Here is a 23,522-nt window from a genome sequence, read left to right on the forward strand (position 1 = left end):
TCCAGTCCTTCCCTTATTGTGCATTCATAAACCTGAGATGCAGAATGTAACTTCAGCTGTGGCAATGAAGCTAAGCTGTATGACCTAACTTCTTGGGTCTCAGCTGCTTTTTAGGCTGTAACATGATTTGTGGACCAGTAGCATGCCTATGTCCTCTAGTGCCGGCTTAGGACACCTATTCTGTACATCTCTTTCTAACTTATATTGCAGTGACCTTATCCTGACAACCAAAAATCAGCATGATGGGAGTGTTACATCCTAGGCATTGGCAAACACTGCAAATCAGAGCTTTGTCCTCCCACATGGGACGGTTACTGAATCTTTACTTGCATTCCTGAAAGAACCCATGAGCTCCAAAGTATGCTCCCCTGTAATAACTCTGGTCTCTGGGACTGCTTTTCTACAGTTACCTGTCACTCTAGGGCCATCAACGTGACTATAATACTCTTGCTTGACAGTTCTGGCTATGCCAGAAAGTTTAAAGTCTATAAAGCTTCAGAAATAAATTCACTTCCATATATTTGTGTCCTGATACACTGATTCCTGTGATATGTCTGAATCAGACTTTCAATACAGAATGTCTTTTTCACTAGTTCTGCTCCTTTTTTTTTCATTTTGAACGAGTGCTAGCTTTTTAACTGATTTTTTTTTCTCAACTAACTGAAACATAAAAAGATGATTCAAACAGACTGACTAATTTATTCTCTTGAACTGTGCACATAGCAGATGCAATTGAATCACCTACAAAACATTTCCTTATTTCTCTGTAGTTGGTAGCAAGAATACTCTCACTGAACAAACATTTCCCAGGAATTAGCACCTCTGTTCCATCTTGGTCATTATTAAGCTTGTGGCATTTAGGAGTCTTTTCATTAGAGACAGCCTGTTAACTATGAACCCAGGCACTACCTGACCTTCCCACCTGCCACTCAACTCTTCTCTGCTACCTAACTGTGCCTAGTTTTCTCATTAAAATGCCTTATACTGGTTACATCATTCCTCTCAAATATTGTCTGTGATCGCCAACACTCCCATCAGCAGCAAAAGCAGTGTTGTAGCCAAGGTCTGGTTCCTTGGGAAAATTTGCAGCAGGTGTAATGGGACATTTTTCTTTAAGGAGGAAGATTTTGCAAACTTTGACACACTTAACTTTGCTTTAGGGCCTGGTTTTCCTCAGAAGTCACAATGATATATGTGTTGAAAAGACCTCCTAGTTTACAAGATACACTAAGTTATATCAATTATTTTCTAATGATGGCCATAAGGTAAGCATTACTCATTTTTTTCCAAGAGAACAAAGTGTTAGCTCAATGTACAGATGGAATCAAGGTCTCCTCAGTATTTCTAATTTTTAAATATATGCTGAAATTTATATTAAATTATTTTAAAATATGCTTGTTTGAACTATTTCTAATTAGCTGCATTTCTAGGGAAAAAAAGTTTTATTCAAAAGGGACAGTACTTGAGTGAAGACACTTATTTGTACCTGCTCAACACCTATTGTTTCCTCCTCTGGCAGCTCTTTTGAAAACCCTCTCTACCTCATCTCCTGCCTATCAATCATGCTGCCCAAATCTCACTGCAGGGAGAGGATGCTCACCAGACTGGCGTTTCAATGAGCTCTAGTCTTCTGAGCCAGTGCTCAGCCAGGGTGAACATATGACCAAAGCAAGGACAACCGTATGGATGCTGGCAGAGCACCACTCCTGTTCAGAGATTCCAAACATGCAGATGACACTGCCTCAGAGCTTCTGAGGAGCCATCTTTGCTATTGTGCGGGGAGAGCCAGCGTGTGTGTGAAGCGGATGCTGTGGGCAGAAGAGCTCAGACATGGAGCCTTCTCACTCACATCCGGCTCTCAGTGTGCCACCATGTTTTAACTGTTCAGGAGCCAGTAAAATTGTTTCTTTTCTTTTCCTCTTCCTTGTTGGTCAGCAGTTTCATAATGATTCCTTTACTTCTTACAAATCTTAAGTAAACAACATCCAGGGGGAAAAAGTGCTGATGAACTTGGGAGTTCATACACAAGGTCAAATGCATAAAAGCAACTTTGCATACAGAAACAAACAAACAAACAAACAACGACAACAACAACAACAACAAACTCAGAGAAGATCGGTGGCATGTTCAGGGTGGTATGGCTGTACTACATAAAAATAGTTTAAAAAGTGAGACAAAATGCTTTCTTTGTGCTTTTGAACAATTACTTGCAAATATCTCGCGTGGCACTGGGGAACACACCCGTCAGCTGAGATTTCTGAGGTGGTGTGCTGTTTTATTTTTTCTCCTGCTATGTATTTCTGAAGTGGAATAAGTAGCATGAGCTCAAGATGAACATAATGTATCAATTAACATATAAAACTATGAAAGGTTTTGATACATCTAAGTATATAAAGGGAATCTGTAATTCTGGGAAATGGCTGAGAGGCCATATCGAGGCAGATAAGCCATAAAAACTGTCACTGCTACATCTAAGAGGGCTTTGCGGGAATGACATCCTTAGCCCTCTCTCAGTTTATGTTCTTTCCGCGAACTCACGTACTCTGGTGCCTCACAGTTGACCATGTCCCCTGGATGGGGAGACCTGGTGGCACTCAGAGGAAGGACAGCAAGTAGCCAAGAAGAGACTTGATACCCTATGAGAATATATAGGGGGACATAATCCCCCTCAGGAACAGTCATAGGGGAGGGGAATAATGGGAAAATGGGGGGGGGAATGGGAGGATACAAGGGATGGGATAAACATTGAGATGTAACAAGTATAAATTAATAAAAAAAAAAAAAAAAGTAGGACTGTAAGAGCTGAGAACGTTCAGTAGGTAAAGTGCTTAACATGCATGTGTGAGGACCTTCAGGGATCCTAGAGCTTACATAGGCGATGAGGTAACATGCCTGCCTGTAACTACCACAGCCCCGGCTGCAGGATTGGAGGTGGAGACGGGGGAATATTTAGAAGGGGGAATACACAGTCATCAACAACAAGAGACCCAGCTCAAAGGAGAGAGATGATTCAGACCAACTCCAGGGTTGATGCCCAAGCTCCGTACAAGTACCATGCATGTGCCCTCTCTACCAGATAAGAAGAAGAAGCAGGTTATTATAATAAAGTTATAGCAACAACATTCTAATAAGAAACCTCTGTTGACGTTTCAAATGCTGGATTTGTAAACAGTCACAGTACGTGGTGTTACATAATATTGAACAGACATTTCTGAGCGTCCATTATATGACATGCTGTTGTCTAGATGCTGAGAACTTCTGTTGATTTGAAGACAGCGGGATAAAATCTATACCTTAAGTCTGTAGCCTAAATCAAAATGTAAATGAAACCACAGGACTGTTGAGAAAGCAAATTTTACAACTTGTTTTTTTCTTTTTCTGGATTTCCCCTCCGCCCCCCCCCCCCCGGGCCTCGGCATTAACTACTGTGTGTTTAATAATAAAGACAATGCTCCATGCACGGTATCAAAATACTTTCCAGTGTAGTCAGAGCCTCCCTTCCTTCCCTCCCTGCCTACCCTTTCCTTTCCTCCCTTCTCCTCCCTCTTTCTTTTACTTTTCCCATCGTCCCTTCCCCCACGAGACATAAGTATACTAACCAGTTGATCTAACAGACACCTCCATCCCAAGCCCAAGACCCTCCCGTAACAGTGATTTCCAATGGCGAGTTAAAGAGACAGAGGAAACTTGCAGACTCTTCAGCCCATCCTACTGCCCTTTTGTATGACCCATATTTAAATAATCTAAAATTCCCTCAAGATAGTCTTATTTTTTTAAATGTTCTACAGATTAGCTTGTCCTAAAGTAGCTTTATGACACTCGGATACTGCATAGAACTTTCTGGAAAAGAGCTAGGATGTGGTGGGAGAGTGGAAGGAAGTTTAGGTGATATATGAATGTGCTTTACCCCTCCATATAGCCTGGCCTGAGGGCCAGAGTCCTTTGTTTCCGTCTTGTGGATTAGCCAGGAGGGCCTTAAATAAATTATGGGATACACCGGCACTCATTTATGCAGCACACACTGACACCTAGTAAACGTAACTCCTCTGCTTCTTATCCTGAGCTGCGCCTTAGCCAGTTCTGCTAGCTCTCAATAGAAATGAGGAAGTTGGCCAGTGCTCCAGGAGAGATCATTCTAAAAACCTGCCAGCGTTTCACTACTTTACTTCTCTCTACAATTTAAATAGAGCTATTTGTTATTTCCCCACCCTTGGTCATCTTGTGGTTTTCCTCTAACTCACTTTCAAGTTCTTGAAGCCCTTAAAGTTCTTCCAAGACAGAGGCTACAGTAAGAGCCAAACAGGAACCATTAGTTTAAAGAGTAAGCCCATACCCCCATAGAGATTTAGGAAGTGAAGGTGTACCGAGTCCCAGTTAAATTTGAATCTCAAACACTGGATTCTTTTTTAGTGTAAATATGTCCCATGAATGTATTTAAATGGTAATCCCTAGTTGTAAAAGCATAGAGAAAAATAAGGGAGTGGCCAGCTTTTGAAACCAACATAATTTAGAACGAAAAGACTTGGATGGAATGTATCTTGAGAGGAGGAGGGATTTTCTCTCTTTTGCTTGCCTCGTTTCTTGTTTTTCTTCCTTCCTTATTTGTTTGTTTATTTATTTTTACTGGAATTTGAGCCACACACCTTGCATATGTGAGACAAGTGCTCTACCATGTAGCTGCAGCTCAGCCCTTTATTGGCTTCCAGGCACTCTTGCTATATTGTCCATGCTGCCGTTGAACTTGCTATGTGGTGCAGGCAGACCTTAAACGAGATCTTTCTATCTCAGTGTCCTCAGTAGCTCGGAGTAAGACATGTGCCACTAGGCCTGACTCAGTTTTAAGAGTTTGTTTCTCTAACATGTACATATCTGCAAACTGCACAATTTCTTATTTTTATTTTGGTTTTGCTGCTGTTCTGTATCTATAACATGTTGTTTTAAATATGATCAACAGGGTAATTGAGCTCATGAAGTGCTTTAAGATAATCATAGGCAGGTATAACTGCCAAACGGCATAAACCTTTAATTTTAAAGAGAAAAGTTGTAATGAAGATAGCAACTTGCACATAATAAGAAATTTCATAAAAGATGTAGATCTGCAGATTTATTAGAGATTGAGTTATAGATAGTTATAGGAGAAAATGAGTTAAACTTGACACTAGAATAATATACATGTGTTATAATGTAGGGCTCAGGGCGGTTCTAAACACTTTCTTGGGTATAACACAAATGTTTCTGTAAAGAGAGCTAGTGCTTTTGTTCTGATTCTTATGTTTTTATCTCAGTCCTTCTCCTGATCATCATTTTAGAAATTGAAAATGACAGACTTTTAGCCTAAGAAAAGAAGCCAATTGTGCATTTCTCCTTTCAATATATGATTAGGATCATTGTCCAAGCTTGCTATGGCAAGAGTAAAGATAAAAATAATAGAATGTCATTCTGTCCTCAAGATTTTGTCTCATAAATTCATAATCTGTTAGCAAACATATTTGTTCTTTTAAGAATGGCTGAAAACATCCAACTTCTGGGGAAAAAGAATAAACGGACATTTGTTTAACTATTGTGCATACTGAACTGTCCAAGTCCCGATTGATAGACAGGCATCATTAACAAAGGGTAGCTCAAACAAGAACAGTTTATTATCTTTGCAAATGTGGAGGTTGAAATTTCTCATTGTTAGGAATATGCTAAAGGGCTTGAACTCAAAAGCAGCTCCCGCCCTTTTCAGTCCAATCGATGAATGGAAGTTTGTGAATCAGATTGTGTAGACGCTCTACCAGGTTTTGTTCAATTAAGCCAGGAACACTGAATAAAATAAGCCCACAGATCACATCTTTCTGCATACGTAAGCTAAAATAAACTAAGCCTAGCAACCCGTGCCTGCTATGTGCAAATCAGAGTTTGGAAAGGAGGGACCTGACTGGGCAGTCGGAACGTGAACCGAGAGGGAGACAGAACCAGAGGAAGCCGATACATTGCTCACCAGTGAATCAGACCTTCCCTCCTCTGTGTGGGGGTTGGAGGGGTGGCAGAAAAAGTCCTGGGCATAAGGCATGTCCAAATGGGGGATGTGTGCTTTCTTTCCTCCCTCCCTCCCTCCCTCCCTCCCTCCCTCCCTCCCTCCCTCTCTCCCTCCCTCCCCCCCCCCACCCCCTTCATTATCTTTAGAGTAAGCAAAGTCTTCTTGTTACTTTCTTCAGACTGGTCTCAAACTGTCCCTCTTTTCGTCTTTTTCTTCATAGCGCTAGGATGATAGGCATACGGCACTCCTGGTGGGTCTAATTCCTCTGGGTTTGCACAAGGCAAACATGAAACGGTGGCACAGGGAAACAGGGTGTGAGCAGATCCATTCTTGTCATGGTGGCTGTGCCATAAGGAAAGAAAGAGCCTTCTCGTAGGTAAAGGGACAAGGGTAGAGACACAAGGGGCTATGTCAGGGGGACCTCTCTTCCTAACACTCTTTCCACTTAGCGCTGATCTGAACTCTATTTTGCTCACGTCTGAAACCCTAACATTCCTGGGCAGTGAGCATTAGCAAGCTGACTCTAAAACTTAATGAATTAGGTCTGAAGCTGAAGGACACATAGTTTCTTTTTTTTTTTTTTTAAGCAAAGTAGAAATTGTGGTACTACTGTGAAAGAACAGAGTTAGGAAACTTGGCTGTATTTTTCTGCAGGTGTGGATTTCCGTGGGAGAAAATAATGCCATCATGTTGGAACAAAAATCAGAAGCAGACCAACATGCTCAGATCAATATATCATCAGAAAATAAAGAACTAAGCACATTTTCTAAGAAGTAAAAATTAAACACCTTTAAATGAACAGAGAATGCCAAGCTAGTCGATCCCTATGAAAATAGGACAGGGCAGAAAAGTAAGGATGAAATCCTATTTCTAAGATTTGGTAAACACTCTGGATGCTTGAAAAAAAAAAAAATCAATAAACCTAAAGGTTAGGACAACTTAAAAACAACTGTGTCAGCATTGCATTTATGTAACTGATCAATTGAATTGTGTGTGTGTGTGTGTGTGTGTGTGTGTGTGTGTGTGTGTGTGTAAGATATGTGTGTGCACAGAAGAAAAAGAAAAGGGAATGGTCTTTTTTGTTTTTAATTGTTACTTTTGTGTGTGGCAGGGAAGGATGGGGTAGAGAGATAACAGATCACCAGGAGCTTGAGTTGAAGGCAATTGTGAGCTGCCTGGTGTGGGGCCTGGGAATTGAACTCAGGTCCTTTGGAAGAGAAGACAGTGTTCTTAACCACTGAACCATCTCTCCAGCCCCAGATTTTCTCACCTAAAGAGACACTGCCAAAACACTGGAAGTCCCATTTCACCCCTCGCAGTGCTGTCACAGAAGGGGCACAAAGAAAAGAAAAGCTAAAGGCAGTTCAGAGAGCAGAGATGGCTTAACGCTGATCTTAAAGGTAAATGACATGCTCAGAACAGCTAAGGGCACAGACACTTGGAGCAGTGAGGACTCTGGAAAGATAAAGAATCAGAATGGTAGGGCCCTCTAGGCCACTGTGAGTTTCTGGCTTTTGTTGGAATGACAGGAGAAACCAATGCAAGCTGTGGACTGAGGGAGGCCTTCTATCTGAATGGAATCAGCAGGAGTGTGAGGGAAGACTGCTGCTAGCTGAGGGCATAAGGAAGAGACAATGGGGCCCATGGCAGACTCCTCACGCAGTTCATCGGTGACAGACTTAGTAAGTTTCCTTCTAGCTGAAGTGGCTTAATTGTGGTTATATTTTGAGGATGGAGAGAATGCAATTAAAATAGCAGGTACATGAGTAAAAAAGGAGGTAAAAATATAGTTTGTAGTAAAGAGATTGGGTTTCCCAATTACTGGCAGAAGGGCTTAGAACAACCAGTGGGATTTAAGACATCCAGAGGTCTGATGGGCATGTGGGGGAATATTTGAGTCTTAGACTGAAGAAAGAAGGTCTAGGATAAAGACTTAAAGTATGATGCTGTGAGTGTGTAGATGGAGTGAAAAGATAGGAAATTGAGTGAGACCACCATGATGGTTAATCTTCAGGGTCAACTTGACAGGGTTTGGAATCGCTCAGAAGATACACCTCTGCATATGTCCGTGACTGTGTTTCCTTTCTCTAGAAAGTATAGCTGGGGAGGAAAGAGCCATCCTAAATGTGGTATAGATTAAGTAGAGAGGGGGAAATGAGAAGGCACGTTTAGCCCTAGCATTCATTACTTTCTGCTTCTTGGCTGTGGATACAATGACCGACAGCCTCAAGCTCTGTCCCCATGCTTTCCCTGCCATGGCGGGCTGTAGTGCTGCAAACCACCAACCCCCAACCAAAACCAACCCCTTCTCCCTCAAGTTGCTTCTTGCCATGACTTTTGTTACGACAGCAAAGAAAGAGTTAATGCAATCCACAAGGAGCAAAAGACAGATGATAAGAAGTGGAGTCCTACAGGCTGGAGCCAACCTAGCTAACAGGCCGGAAAAACAGGATGGATAGGTCAAGCCAAGAGGGAAGTTGGATCCTCAGGGAATCTGTACTCTCCCTCATAACACCTGCTCTCCCAGCCTGTATCGTACTTCAGTGTCTCCCATCTCCCACTCTTTCAGGTCATCATACTGGACTCCCACCTATGGCTATTGTAGATGTGCCTGTCTTGTCATTCACTGAGGTGTCACTTCTTACCTGGATTGCTACAGTTTCCTAGCTGGTTTGCCCTCTCCACTCTTGTCTTGATAATCTGTTCCCCAAAGTACAAGAGACATTTTCTGAACAGAAAATCTGATTATGCTGTTTCTATATTGAGCAAAAACTTACCACTATAGGAAATCTTGAAAGCAGACATGTTCTCTCCGGACTTACTCTTACATTCAGTGGACCAACCATCCCATTCTCCAGTTCTAAAGGCAAGCCACATGCTCTCTCACTTTGGTTGTTGGCACCTGTGGGTTTTCTTATGGAGCCCTTTTACCTGGCCTCACCTGAATAACCCAAGCATGGCAGTCTAAGGAAAAAAAGGAGTCAATGACAGAAATCTGTGGTCCATTCACTGGTCCGCCTGAACTTTAGATGCTCTGGTCTTCACTGTCAGAGAGTGATGTATTTATCCTTTATGCAGGCTAAATATCCATAATCTTGAAATCGGGGATGCAAATGCTCCAAATCTGCCATCCTCTGAGTACCCACGCACTTGAAAAGTTTTGAATTATGGAGCATTTTTTTTTATATCTGTTAGGGACACTCAGCTAGCAGAATCTATGCAGACATTCTAGAATCTGAAAGAAAAACTCTAAGATTGGAAACATTTCTGATTCCCAAGCATTTCAGAGTAGGGGCAGCATTGTCTTTATTCCAAAGGTACAAAGAAAAGCTGTAAACAGAGGAAGCAGAGAGACAGGCTGAGTTTGGATGACTTTTCAAAGCTAAGGCAGAACTTTCCAGAAGTTCTGGGAAGATACTAGAGATATATCTCAGAGTGTGGTGTATTCCACAGGAGCCCATTAGCTTTGACAACAAGGATACTTTCTTAGCCATATGGAGAAGACTACTTGAGTCAGTTTATTCAAATAGAAATAAAGTAGAGGAAACAGGTTTGGCATCTATTTTTTCAAGAACTCTTAACTTAAAAGATAAGGCAAAAATCAGAGCGACTACTTCAGCAACTGTGTATTCAAGATCCTACCGGCATGCCTTACATCTGTGTTTTATTTTTCTTTCTTGAAGCAGTGGCTGGCTGCATTGAGGCCTGGATGAAAAATGGTTAAAGAGACTTTAAAGATGGGAGGGTAGGGGGCAAAAGGAGTACAGGGCACGCAGGGGAAGGTAATCAACGATGTAGGGGAGAGTGGGATCGAGATCATAGGTTGAGAAGACCACTTCACTCTGAGACATGTTCAAGGAGGTCACAATGAGTGGCATGGAGACCAGATGGCCTTCTGTCACTCTCCAAATATCAGATGTGGTCTCACATTGTAGAATATAGAAAGCCAAGGGCAACTGAAAACTTGAGAGGATGGTGAGAGTTTGCAGTCATTGCAATGGGCCTGGAGGAAGACGGGACAGAGACTTGTAGGAGAAGAATTTGTTATGGATTGGCCAAAGGTGGGAAGATCAAGAACAAAATTCTGTTTCAGGGTGCTCTCATCTTCAAGCCCTTAGTGCTTACTCCCATTGAATGAGCAGGCTGAGTTGAGGAGCAGATGGCTTCATGATTATGACCCTGAAGCAAATTCCTCATGTTTATGTAGCTCATCACATCCATGGGCCTTTATTAGGAGGAAATGCCATCCTACAATGATTATTATTTCAGAATCAGATTTGTTGAAATCTGGAAGAAATAACTTCTGAGGAAAAGAGACACCAAAACTGAGACTCGTCTTACTTCAAGAAACCCAAAGATGTTGAAGAAACAAATCAGATATAATAATCATTATATCTAAAAACTAAAACCCTTTTAGGAATTGTGAGGGAGCCTTGATCTTGAATTCCAGTCTAGTTATTCATTTAGAATGTTTAACAGCAGTCGGAAAGTAATTAATCAACTTATGACACAGATTCAGATTCAAGGGCTGTCATCTCTCATTGCCGTTAGGGAAAGTGCCTGGGATTTTATCTGTACTTTTCTGGTGATTTAAACAGCCTTTAAAAGGCTCCTTGTAGACCAAAATACTGCTTAAAAATTATTGGGCCCTGACACACGGATTTCAAGGGACAATCTAAATATGTGCTAGTCAGACTGAAACAAAATTTAGAAGTCTTTTAATTTTGACTAGACAGAAAAGCATTTTTGAGAGACCCAAAGTGTTTATTCATTTCTGCCTGAGGTTCTTCTTCAGTCAACCAACAGCAGCTAATGCAATGTTTAAGCCTAAAGATCCTTCTAGTCCTTAAATGATATATATGTTTGCTGTCTTTGTGTTAACCAGATAGTATGCAAACCATAGTCTCTTTGAACAGTGTTGGCCTCCACCTGGAGGGTGGGAGAAAGTGGTTTATGCCCAAATGTAAAGTCAGGTTCAGATGATAGCTGCCCATTTCACACTCCTAGAGAACCAGAAAATACTGGAAGCAAGAACAAGAATGCAGGAAGTAACATGAGCTTTCCTCAAATCTTTGGATCCCTATCTGAATGTATTTGAAATGTGCAACTTTTCTTTCCTGACATAGCACGGACTCTGTTATAGTGACCATCCAAAGAAAGGCTTCAAGACACACCCTCAGAGGAAGTTAATTCACACCCACAACAGATGACGTGACAGCAGGAAATGATCATGGATACAGCTCTTAAGACCATCCATAGCTTTTGTTCACAGTACACTATAGTGATTGTATAGGATAGGATAGAAAATGATCCTGTGAACGCGATATAAAATTGCATAATCTTGTCTGCTTCAGTGTCGACAACTTTCTCTGAAAAGATGAACTTGGCCCAGTGCATGAGAGTTGCCTCCAGAGCGCCTAGAACTTGACACGGACGGTAACAGCTGTGCTTCTGCTTCACGTTCCTCCTACTCTTTCTAGTAGACAAAGACAGGCTAGACTTCGAGGCCAGTTTATAGCTGGGTAATCACATCAGTAAGCTCTGTAATGAAATATGGGAGGCAGCTGACTTCATGGAGAAAAGGTTTACGTGGCATAGTTTTAGAGGCTCATGAGCATGGAACAGTTTTGGTGACGATTTCATGGTGAACATCAGATGACAATGGCTAGAGTATATAAAACTGGGTACTCACATCTGAAGCCAGAGGTCAGAGGGACTGTGGTGCCCCACAAGGCTCCAGTGAACTTCATGTTTCCTACTCTACTCATTTTGTAAAGATCTACCCCACCTCCACCTAATTACACCTTAAGGAACAGGTTCTTCGTTCATGGACTTTCTGGGCCACATACTGTGTTCAAACAAAATGCAGATAATAGTCCACTTTCTGTGGGAATTAAAACACGTGTGACAGAAAAGAAAGGAAGCTTATATGCTACCCACAACCTGACTTGTGTGTATGTGTGTGTCTCTCTCTCTTTGTGTTTGTGTGTGTATGTATGTGTGTGTGTGCGTGTGTGTGTGTGTGTGTGTGTGTGTGTGTGTGTGTGTGTGTATGATTCTGTTTTTGACTTCCCACTTTGATTTGCCTCTCTCTGCCTCTTTACCACTTAGAACGAAGGCAACAATGAAAAACTGGGCTGTGGAACCTTACAAAGTTTTCAGAAGAAAAAATGCAAATGGCTAAGAAATATTTTGATTAGGTGTTCATCATCTTTAGCCATCAGAGAAATGCACATTAGTACTATTTTGAGATTTTATCTCACCCCAGTCAGAATGGCTAAAATTAAGAAGACAAAAAACAAGAAATGCTGACAAAGTGTGGGAAAAGGGAACCCTCATGCACTGTTGGTGGGAGTGAAAACTGATGCCACAACTGTGGACATCAGTGCAACAGCATCTCAGAAAACTGCCATTTAACCCAACTCTACTGCTTCTGGGCTTATATCTAAGGACTCAAGTTCCTACTGCAGAGATGCTTGCCTCTCCAAGTCTATGACTGCTCTAGTCACAACAGCCAGAACAAGAAAACAGCCTAAATGTCCACCAACTGGTGAGTAAACAGTGAAAATGTGATGCCTGTATTAAAATGAAATCTTATTTAGCTATAAAAAAATAAAACAAACCTATAAAATTTGTGGGTAAATGTATAGATCTAGAAAACAGTATACTAAGTGAGGTAACCCAGAAAGACAAGTGCGCATGTTCTCACTAATGCCTGGATTCTAGTGTCAAATGTTTAGACTTTTGAGTTTAATTTGAAGTTCCTATCGAATCGGGAAACTAGAAAGAGACCATTGTTGGGAAGGGTGAAGAAGGACCCCAAGGAAGGACAGAAGTGACAGAAAGAGGGAAAGGGGGAAGTAATGGAGAGGGAGGGTTAAGTGGAGAGGGGAATGGGAGGGTAGGGCAGAGGGAGGGTTGGAGCGGAACAATTAAGACTAAAGATGTTTTGGAGCGCCATGGAGAAATCTATCTTATAAGTTTCATACATACATACATATATGTATTCATATCCCAGGGTTCAGGTGGCTCTGTGCTACACAGGGGACAGTGCTCATGCCAGAAGACATGTTACCAAATAAAATGCTCCAGTGCCAGGCGTGAGATACTACGCCCCCCTTCCCCTTGAGCTGCTGGTCAGAGATGTCCTAAAGAGTCCAAACTAACTTAAATTACTGCTCTTACATTTGGTTGAGGGAGAAAAAGTCATCAGTGTTCCCCCTCTGTGAGTCCTGTGAGCTACAAAAGTGACCACAAGATAGGCCCATGAGCACAACGAATATTACAGGGTAAACAACTGTTTTCTGGTCCCATTTAAGGCCCACTCCGTAAGATGAAACACATTCCTCTTAACTGCAAATCCAGCTAAGAACACATGGTAGTGAGCCTTCACCCTATGAAGCCTCACATGGTGAGCCTACTGCTATCAATTTTGCTAAATGGTCATAGTATCAAATTACCCTTTTAATTTGCATCTCTCTACCTATGGATTGGTGCAGCTCTCCGACCTCATCAGAGAAGGTCTGTGTGCAGTGGATGGTGGCTAATAACATAACGACAAGACAAAGTGCCTGTGGAGTGTACAACCACACATCTATATCACATCTTTACCCTACGGCTTAGGGACCTTAGTGGAAAAAGGAAGTGTAGATACTCTAAGAGTCAGAGATTAGGGAGCCCTAGATCAAAACAGTCTCCTCTGGACATGACAGGACCACTAGACTCAGGAGCTCAGAGCATCTGTGGTTACCTGCACAAAAGCTGAACAAGATCAAGTCGGTCATTATTTTGGGTGGAGAAGGAGGGCTATATGAGCCCCATTCTTAGCTGAAGTGCTATGGACATTTGACAGGTTCTGGGAGAGCAAGGATCTGTTTTCTTTAAGGAAGAGGCTCCAAGTAGGTTGTCACCAAAAATCAGATTGATGGACTATTAGATATTAAACAAAACAAAACAAAACATGAACTATGGTATAGGAAGGAGGGAGTGGATCTGAAAGGAGTTAAGGAAAAGAATTGGGAGTAAAAATGATTAAAATACATTGAGATAATCAAGAATAAACTACTTTTTAAAAAAGAAAGAAAGAGAAAGAGGGGAGGGAGGGAAGGAAGTAGGAAAGAAGGAGAGAAAGAAAGAAAGAAGAAACAAGAGGAAAGGAAAGAGAAGAAAGTAGGCAGGTTGGCCCTCCTGGGACACTGTGACTTACAGCGCACCTTGACCCTTCCAATGTTTTCCTATCATTCCTCTCTGTTTTCTCACTGATCTGATACCCATCACAAATTCCAGGTATTATTGATTTTTGTATCTGTGGCATAACATTTATCACAAAATGTCTTAAACGGAACAATTTTATATAGTCTCTCAACCATATAAAGGGGTATTCATTTTTCAAGGTATAAGACCTTCTAACTGGAGTTTTAAAGGACTTGTAACACAGTTGTGTAAAAATAAGAAAAAAATCCCCATGCATCATTGTTATTAACGATTTAGCTAAGGACAAGAACAAACTCAGACACGTCTGAGCTGTATAAATAAGTTACTCCTTGTATACAGTTATCGGTACTAAAATGTCAAATCTAGGTTTACTGAGGATATGTGGATGCAATAAATGTTCAGAGCCAACTTAAAAAATCTATAACTTTAATAACATAATTTCCCCTTTCTCTCCCATCCTTACAAAATATAAAAAAAAAAAAGACCAAATTTTGCTACCTCATATGTTGCACGCTCTGGTTGCAGAAGGGCTTCTGGGGATAATATACGATGGGCAATTAGAAAGCTAAGTCTGGTATCAAAACACTGGCATTTCGAGTCCCGCATCTCCCATCTCTTTCCAAAGCGCTCATGCTTTGTACCCATGTGCATTTAAAGCTACGTTTGTGTTCAGTCCATATGGGAAGTACAGTTACCAGAAAACACACAAACAGGAAATCTAGCTTCAGCAAGAAGGTGTTTTTCTCCACACAATGGAGTTCAAAGATGTGTCATCCGTGTTATTTGGAGCAAAATGCAATCGCACCATCAGCACTGAGCAGGCCTCCCTCCTTGTACATGACAGCAATTTATAACTAGTGTGTGTTTTCCTAGCCCGTTCGAATTTGCTGCTCTTCTTATGCATCCTATATCTTTCCTTTTCTGTGAATAGTTTTCAATCAGTAAACGTGTCAAGGTGGGAGGAAGGATGACAGGAATAGTAAAAGAGGGGAAAATCAATTTTCAGAAAGCATATGGTAACAACAGAATATTTAATCAAATTAGCCTCGAAATTCCTTCCTATTTTCAGCACTCTTTGCAAGGCAGTTGTTTCACGGTACAAAATGAATTTCAATAAATGTCATATATTTAGTTAGATGGCTTATTTTTGAAATTTGCCAAAACAGGTCAACTCACTCAGAATAGATCTTGTTCTAAGACATGACAGATGGATATTGACACTGAATACAAAGATCGGCGTTGGGTAGAAGGTGCTGGGATGAAGAAAAAGGCATTCAGTTAACACTCAAGTAATATTTACTGAGTACTTACTAAGGGACAAAAGAAAAAAAGATGAGTATTTGGGATACATATGTTAGAAGGATGGGGTGTGTCAAAAATATGTCCAAGGCATTGGTGAGGGCTTTAGTTGAGTTCCACAAGAAGTAGGTCTCTGAACCTACCATATTTTTCGGACTGTAAGATGCACTTTTCCCCCAAAAGTAGGGGTGGGGGAAATTAGGGTGTACCTTATGGTCCGATTGCTGTTTTTTACTGTTTTTCTTGTTTTACTGTTCTAAAAACTGGGTGCGTCTTATGGCCAGGTATATCTTACCATCCGAAAAATATGGTACTACATTTTTCACACTGTGTTAGTTCCCCTTCAATAAGCTGTGCTGATAGTTTACACCTACCCCGAATTTTTAAGAGATGCCACTTACTGACTCTTAGCAAAAAGCTACTTCATATTTTTCGGGGAAAACGAGCGGGTACTTCCATGGTTTCAAAGATTTCATAGACATCAAAGAGCTGGGAGGAACGTTCAGTTTATGGGTAATGGTTTAAGGCTTAGTGAATCAAAAACACATGGATTAAATTTCCCCTAAAAGACCCCTAGGTTTGAAACTCAAAGAGAGAAAATGCTCTGGTCTCCAGCTAAGCCAAAAGTTATGTTTTCGTCAGTTTGAGTTGTCTTAAGGACCCAAAACTTGTCTGGTCTTTTCTTTCCCACGTGGGCAGGCCTCAAAAGGGGTGACCTAGCCCTCCTAACTCTGTCACACAACAGAGTTTGGATGACGACCTTAGGTCAAAGGTCAGTAGTTGGAGTAATTTTTTGGACCCACAAGCCATTCTGTGGTAACCTACAACTTCAAAACTGGACCTGAGATGGTGGATGCTATCTCAGATTTCCAACTAGCAGGCAGCGCAGGATCATCTCAAAACAGGAAAGGGGCTATGGTCTTAACATGTGCAGTGCTTTACGGTGTGTTATTATGCTTGTGTTTAAAACTGTAGGAAGACAGTACACAATCTGCCTTTCCTCCACAATGGCTTTCTAGCTGGTACTTGACCTGGTTTTTAGGGTTAAAGGAAACATAACCTGTGAGCTTTTATTCCTTTGGCAAAGTGGGTTGCAACACTGGTTGCTTTGAAAGGCCACTCAAAGCCAGCAAGGCAGTGCACATTTTGAGTTTCAATAGGAGGGAGAGAAAACAAAGGGGGAAGTTCAGTCAGATCCAAAATAAAGAGCCAGTATTCCAAGAGGAGAGTCTAGTCTGAAGGAGAGAAGTTGGAAATGAAGTTCACATCCAAAGTTATGATGGATTCAGGTTTCAGAGAACAAGGGCCTCAGTGCAAGAACAAAATAACTAGATTATCCGGTCGCTTAGAAATGTCCATAGCCTGACGCAAAGCATGTGGACTGGTCAGTTTAGAGAAGTGTGTGCTAATAAGTGATGAATGATAAGACATCCCTTTCTTTCTTTCTTTCTTCTTTTGACTTAACTTTCCACAGTGAGATTCTTTTGCTTTTTGAGACAGCGTCTCTCTGTGTAATAGCTCCGGCTGTCCTGGAACTCACTCTGTAGTTCAGGCTGGCTTCGAACTCAGGGAGATCCGCCTACCTCTGCCTGCCAAGTGCTGGGATTAAAGGTGTGCGCCATCCTTGCCCGGCCATTTTTTTTTTTTTTTTTTTTTTTTTAAGAATTTTAGAAAAAACCAACTGCTGTGTTTACGAAGCACTCTACGTTCCACTGGCTGTGTGTGCTGCTCAATTGGACAGTACCTGAAGAGCCACCCTTATGGGACAGGGCACAAACAGCCAAAGGCCACATGGGAACAAATCTAGTGTGCAGACTCTCTGTCCCTCTTACATATGTAATGCTTTAAAGATACTGAGTCAGCATTTTTAAACAGGGGGCTGTGTAGGTTCTCTTGACATTTTGGAAGATCAGCACCACCATGTTGGTCCATAACACACAGAGAGGCCACATGACAACTCCAAAACAGATCTCCAGTGGTTGCCTGTACCCTCTTGGGTGGAATTTTTATCAGCAGCTAATAAAATGGATAGTTTCATTCATTTAAGCTACTTATTTGCAAATGGATAGAACTAGAAATGATCATCCTGAGTGAGGTAACCCCATCCTAGAAAGACATGCATGGTATATACTCACTTATAAGTGGATATTAGCAGATAATACAGGATAACCATACTACAATACACAGGCCTAAAGAAACTAAGTAACAAGGAGGACCCTAGGGAGGATGCTTAATTCTCACTCAGAAGGACAAATGGAATAGACACTGGAAGCAGTTGAAGAGAAGGAACGGGAAGGGAGCCTACAGAGAGGTCCTCTGAAAGACTCCACCCTGCAGGGTATACAAGCAGATGCTGAGACTCACAGCCAAACCCTGGGGTGGAGCATAGGGAGTCTTATGGAAGAGCTGGGGAATAGAGGGACCTGGAGGAGTTCAGGAGCTCCACAAAGAGATCAATGGAGCCAACAAATTCAGGTAGAGGAAGGGAGTGCTGCAGAGACTGAAGTACCAACCAAGGACCCTGCCTGGTGAGGACTTAGACCCTCTGCTCAGATGTAGTAGATACTTGGCCACATTCTTAAGAGAATAGCAGCTTGGCTTTCATGAGCACCCATGGTTCCCCAGCCACATCTCACAACTGCTTTGTCTTGATGTCCCCGAAGTACAGACAGGTTTTCACCCTCCTGATATAACTGATATGACCCATAGGTCTTTACAGAATTACTATACGGCTCTGTTGCTATACAACTTGATGCAAATTAAAACGGAGAATAATCTGTATTAACACACTTGCACACAACCACAGAGAGAAACACACATGCCTGGGTCTGTGATTTCCAAAGTTGATTGTTCATTTCACAGCGCTCGCAACCTCCTGTTACAAATGCCACACGTGTGATTTTTCTCTCAATTATGTTTTATAGCTTATAAAAACACTTTTCTTCATTTCGTCCGTTGAAAAGCAAAGTAGTCAGATTTTACTGGATGTTTTTATTAAAACAAAACCCAAGGGGGATATAAACGTTAAACAATTTAACACAGCTGAAGAAATATCTGAAAATGGGTTTTTTGATGGAAGGGCAGATTACAAAGTCACTCACAGCTCAGCTCTTAATCTGATAATGGTCAGAAGACCCCACACATATGAATAAAATCTTTTTTTTTTTTTTTTAGTCTTTCTACAAAAAGAGAAAGTAAAAGGAAATTGAGAGGGGGAGAGGAGAGAGGGAGGGAGGGAGAGAGGAGGAGAGAGGAGGAGGGGGAGGAGGAGAGGGAGAGAGAGGGAGGGAGCATGTGTGCTACCAGGGGCTTAGAAATACTACACTCATCTTGGTGTCTAACCAGTGCCTCAGTAGAAATTTTGCAGGAGCTAACTTCTGTTGATGGCTGAGTATGGGATGGCTGAGGAGCACAGGGTAAGGCTCAAGCCAGCTCCTTAGTCTGTGCAGCTGTGAAGACCTTACAGATGAGCTGTGCTCAGCTTGGAGGATAGGAGGAATTAAGTAAGTAGAAGCAGCTTAGACACGCTAAGGTCTTTATGTTTCAGTCTTTAGCAAGTGAGATGATTATCTCTTTACTGCAATGTTCCCTTAATAATTACGAATTCTAGCTCTATTTTATATGTGTGATATCTGTCCACACAATTAGAATGTACATTTCTCAAGGACGGGTTCATTTTATTTTCCTCCCCCACTTTTAGAGATTCTTCTAGAACCAGCCCAGACACTGCCCCACAGTAAACTTCTTGGTCATTTTTGATGAGAAAAAAAAATGCGAATATAGTCCTGAATCACAGATATAGGGGAGGGGAGAAGGGGAGAAATGGGAGGGAGGGAAGAATGGGAGGAAACAGGGGAAGGGCTAACAATTGAGATGTAATATGAATAAATTAATAATAAAAATTTTATACAAAAAAAAAACTCATAATAAAAATGATTCCAAACTGACATTGGCCTGTACCTATCACATATTACTGAGACTTGCATGTTGTTTTGCATGGAAGAAAAACCATGAAACTCTGTCCTGAGGCCTCAGTATCTGAAAGGAGTTGCAACATATACCAGCTGGGAAAAGGAAACTGCCTGCACTGCACTTGAGTTTCTGCGCTCACTCTGTCCCTGCAGGGAGAACGATAAGGTCTTTAGGTGCTCCGGGCGCAAACGCAGTAAGCCAAAGGCTATCACGGGGAGGCTAGAAAAAAGGCTCAGCATTTACGAGCAAAGCACCAATTGCTCTACTACTGCACCCACCTGGCCGCTCACCACTATCTGTAACTCCAATTCCCGGACATCTGATGCTGTCTTCTGGCCCTCCCCAGGCACCAGGCCCACACACGCATACAGTTGAAACACCTGTACACATTTCTACCCCAAGCGATAGGGAGGGGGCATGTGGCTGGCCCTGGTGACGACACTAAGCCTAAGGCCGGTGGAGAAGAAACCAGAAAACTGTATGAAACGGAGTTACGGGAACGAGGAGCAAAGGGGTACAGAAATCAGGGGATCTGGACGCATGACTCGCCATGCCTGACCATGGGTGTGACAGCAGGTAGTAGCACTTGGACAGCCACATAAAGTGTAAAGCCTTTCTGAATTAATCTCTCTGTTCTGAGAAAAACACCTGTACCTGGAGTTATTACATAAACTTGTAAGGGAAAATCAGATTAATCCCATTTTGAACTACTTATTTCTATCAATAGCTCTCTGTAAATTGACTTTTAAACATGTATGTCCAAGTGCAGTCCTAATTAAAATATTAAAAAAAAAGTTCAAGACAAACATGGGGCACTGTTTACGTGGTCTCCGAAATCAAACATTGTAGGAATTTACGTTCTTGAGAAAATTGGTGTTTTCCTCCCATTCTAGACTTAAAAGTAACACAAATTAAAATTTTCATATTTACTGCATGTGGGGTATTTTTACTTTTCTATTTTGCAGATGGAGCTTGCCCTCAGATTCTCAAAGCCCATAGTGCTGCTGGTGAGCCAACGCAGAGCATCTCCTGTTGCAAACAATCAAGAACAAAAGGCAGTAGCTGCCTGATGGTCCTCGACATGCTATAAATCCATCTTATTTACAGCAGAACATGGCTAAGTTAATAACTATTGACTGATGCGTGGCTGAGTTTGAGAACTGACCACAAAATTTAAAGCGCCTACTACACTTTGTAGGAACACATTTTGGGTACCATAAAATTTTCCTAGTGGAGATGTACATATCCCACGTGTTATTCATCTCTTCAGATGAAACAAACATTGGCTATATCACAACTTGCAACGGCTGAGTCCACAGCACCTCATTTCTGCCCCACAATGGAAGTTTACACTTGAGAACAAAACCAAATGAGCTTCCAGCTGGAGAGGAAAGCTATATACCTGTAAATAACCCAGGCGACAGCAACACTGTCCCCATAAAAGCACAATTTATGTCCCAGTAGCAAAGGGAAATACCATGCACATCATTTCCAAATCATCTTCATGCAGAAGAAATTCATTAGTCAGCTATAATAGTTAAGCTGTAAAGGAAAATAATGCTCTTCCAAATCCATTTGCATGGCAATGTGTGTGTGTCTGGCTGTTGGAAGCGACAGAATAAACCTCCACCCAGTGCTACAAAATGCGAAGTCTTCTTAAAATTCTGTCTATATTCTCTCAATCTTCTCATAGTCACGGACTGTTTTAGCTCGGCAATTAGAGCCTCCTGATTATTTTGCCTAAGAAAGTTGACAATATTTCATTCTGCCCCAGAGCTGCTTTGAACACAAGACTGTGATAAGGAAAAAGCCACTGGACATGCATTCATGCGTGAGCCCCTGAAACCCTTGCCAACTGCCAAATTAGCAAATGGCTCTTCTAAACATAAAAGGTAGGAAATGGGAAACCGCAGTTTGGAGTAAATTCTGCATTGTACTTTCATTGGTGTTTTAATAATTATATTGGTACTAGCCAGACCGCCTGACCTCTGGTTATAATGTGTTTCACCTCCACTGAGTCCCAGCAAAAAGATAAAGTAGGATCGAAATTGATGGATCACACGCTCTGCGTGTTTGCCAGGAATAAAAAATTCAGATCCCAGAAACACCTGCCCTTGGGAACCCCCCTCCCCCAGCAGAAAAAGCAGGGCTGAGAACAAGGAAATAGCCGGGCTCAAACCTTGCCGGCTGCATCACCCTGGACAGGGTGACCAATCCCTTTTGTAAGGGCTGAGTCAGATCACAGAGGTAAAACTTGCAGAGCCACAACAGCCCTAGAAACACCCAATGCTCCCAGCGCCCGAGTCACACAGGTGGCCATCAACAACGCTCTCCTAAAGCGACGAGCTCAATCCTAATTTGCACCACCCCCGACCCCATCCCTTCACAGTTTCCAAAGCCCCGGAGCTCGCACCCACCTCGGTGGTCTTACCCTCCGGAGCCGCAGCCAGTTCCCTCAGTGGAACAAAGAAAGCAGAGGTGCCGGGAGAGGGTGGGTGCGGGATTGACGCGGCTGGAGTTAGTACCTTGAGGTGCCCGGAGCGCGCGACGGCGAAGTCAGAGGGCCGGGACCACCCGCGCGCTCCGCCCTTCTCCGACGAGTCAGCGGCCGCCCCGCTTCTGGCTCTGCACCAGGTCACCCAGGGCTCCGGAGCTGCCGGCGGCGAGGCCGTCCGGGTCACCTGCGGCCCGCGGGCCGAACCCCTGCCGAGCGCCCTCGGACTGCTCCGCCCCTTCCCACACGCGCCCTGCCCGGCCTGTGACTCAGCTGGGCATCGGCGGCGCCGGGGCGCGTCCCGGCTGGAGGCGAAGAGACCTAGGCACCCGCCCCAGCACGTGCCTGCTGGTTCCTGTCGCTCTAGGTCTGTCCTACCGGTCCCTCCAGGGGCCGAGGTGGGGACTCTCACCACCCTTGGAAGGTTGATGAAGAGAGCGGAGTCCCCGCCTTTCCAGCAACCCGTAGGCTTAGCCCTGGCGGGGGGGTCGCACTTTCTCAAGCCCCGCCTACCCTCCCGCCCAAGACAAGGTGAAACTTTCTAGGTGGCGAAGTTTCCCTCTCTTGGGCTACGCGCTTTCTCCTCCTTCCCAGCTCTGGAGTCTGAAGCAGGCGCAGAGAGGAGAGAGAGAGAGAGAAAGAGAGAGAGAGATCAGCGGCCCCGAGTCTCCCCCTCCTGGTGCTCCCGCGGCGAATGTCACCCGCGCGCACGCACCCCTGGCGCACCAGGGCGCTTCAGCCTCTCCCACGCCTGCGGTGGCGGCCCCGCACTCACCCGCGTGGACAGAGATCTGGTCACCGCCGAAAACAAGGGGCTTATTGTCACAGACGCCGGTGGGAGTGCATGGACGGATGGTCCCAGGGATTTCATTTTGCAACCATTATCCCCTATTATAAGAACTCAGATTTCTGCAAGTACCCCCAGGAGTTTAACCCACCAGAGGCTTCCCTTGTTTAACTTTCACTTTTTCTCATAGCCAGATGCAGGGTGATTAAATAAACAAATGGACACAAGCTAATTAAATAAAAAGACAAATAGCAATTAACAAAACCATGGAAGTTCAAGTCTCGAATATTAAAAAACTGAGATTTTTGAAAAGACTCTGGCACAATAGTTAACTTAGGAAGATTTATTTGCTAGAATCGTTTCTAAAATTTCACACTTACCTACAAGGATACAAAGAGGTGAAAGACTCTAAGGAGCCCACTGCCTTTTAGAACTCGAGTTCTTTGCAACTGTGATAAAAGCTGGTTTGATAATGGAAACATAGGTATGGATCTGTGAGTTACTGAGAGCCACTATACAGGTGTCACGTACTATACAGAATAGAGACTGAGAAAGTATCACATACGGGCCTCATACTTTTCCCATTACTGCACTATGTGCTCAGTACACTACCAGACACTAGACAGAGCTATTTCAGTCCCCAGAGCTGTTTACCTCACAGCTCTTCAGTTTGATGGGGGGGGGGGGCGGGAGAGGGGGAAGTTCCTATTACATTTTTGGAGTCCTGCATGGAA

The 23,522-nt window shown here is 42.9% G+C and overlaps 1 protein-coding gene across 1 annotated transcript in view; it reads right to left on the reverse strand.

Moving 5' to 3' along the window:
* The window catches only part of Met (MET proto-oncogene, receptor tyrosine kinase), a 108,466-nt gene extending 85,980 nt beyond the window's left edge, over positions 1–22,486 (reverse strand). Inside the window, exon 1 of the mRNA XM_051151900.1 lies at positions 22,033–22,486. The gene's annotated coding sequence lies outside the window, so the exon portion shown is untranslated. The remainder of the gene's footprint in view (positions 1–22,032) is intronic.
* Between the last annotated feature and the right edge of the window lie 1,036 nt (positions 22,487–23,522).

The sequence above is a fragment of the Acomys russatus genome, chromosome 10, assembly GCF_903995435.1.
Source record: "Acomys russatus chromosome 10, mAcoRus1.1, whole genome shotgun sequence".
Lineage (NCBI taxonomy): Eukaryota > Metazoa > Chordata > Mammalia > Rodentia > Muridae > Acomys > Acomys russatus.